This window comes from Seriola lalandi, unplaced genomic scaffold (genome assembly GCF_002814215.2).
Source record: "Seriola lalandi dorsalis isolate HSWRI2012SDOR001 ecotype SW California unplaced genomic scaffold, Sedor1 jcf7180002050780, whole genome shotgun sequence".
NCBI lineage: Eukaryota > Metazoa > Chordata > Actinopteri > Carangiformes > Carangidae > Seriola > Seriola lalandi.
The window spans coordinates 1-910 of record NW_019521333.1 but is presented as its reverse complement, the minus strand read 5'-3'; positions in this window follow the sequence as shown (position 1 = coordinate 910).

The window sequence follows — 910 nt, the reverse complement described above, 5'->3', positions numbered from 1 at the left end:
AATCTCCAGATCTGTAATCTCCAGATCTATAATCTCCAGATCTATAATCTCCAGATCTATAATCTCCAGATCTATAATCTCCAGATCTGTAATCTCCAGATCTATAATCTCTTGATCTGTAATCTCCAGATCTATAATCTCCAGATCTATAATCTCCAGATCTGTAATCTCCAGATCTATAATCAGTAGATCTATAATCTCCAGATCTGTAATCTCCAGATCTATAATCTCTTGATCTGTAATCTCCAGATCTATAATCTCCAGATCTGTAATCTCCAGATCTATAATCAGTAGATCTATAATCTGATGTAAATACAGTGTTCACAGCAGATTCATCTAAAGAGATCACTGCTACAGGAAACTGTCAGCTGAGTTTAAACATCAGTCTGAGACATTAAAGCTGTCGCTCTGAGAATGAGACGACAGGAAGTCAAGTGACCCCACTTCCTGTAGAGAACAACCACAGCTGCTGTTTTCACACGTCAAACTTCAGATGTATTTCTGAAGCAGAACTGTCTCTGATAGATTTTGGAAGATGGGAAATAATAATAAATTATAACAATAATATGTTTAATTCAAACATTTGCAGTTTATTTTTTGAAATCCTGTCATCTGTTTGACAGCTCCCATCACAACAACCATCACAGGACAGAGAGGAAGTGATGTCACCACATGGAGAGGAAGTGATGTCACCACATGGAGAGGAAGTGATGTCACACCCACAGAGTCCACGGTGATGCTGGACCAGGAGGTGAGGTGGAGTCAGGGGTTTAAAATATAAAACTCACTGTAACTGTAATAAGTGTAAACACAGACTGTCCACCTGCTGAACTCACCTGTACCTGTGCAGGTAAACAGTCTGCAGATGTTTGTTGGAAACACAGTGAGATTGTCCTTCATCATCTTCATC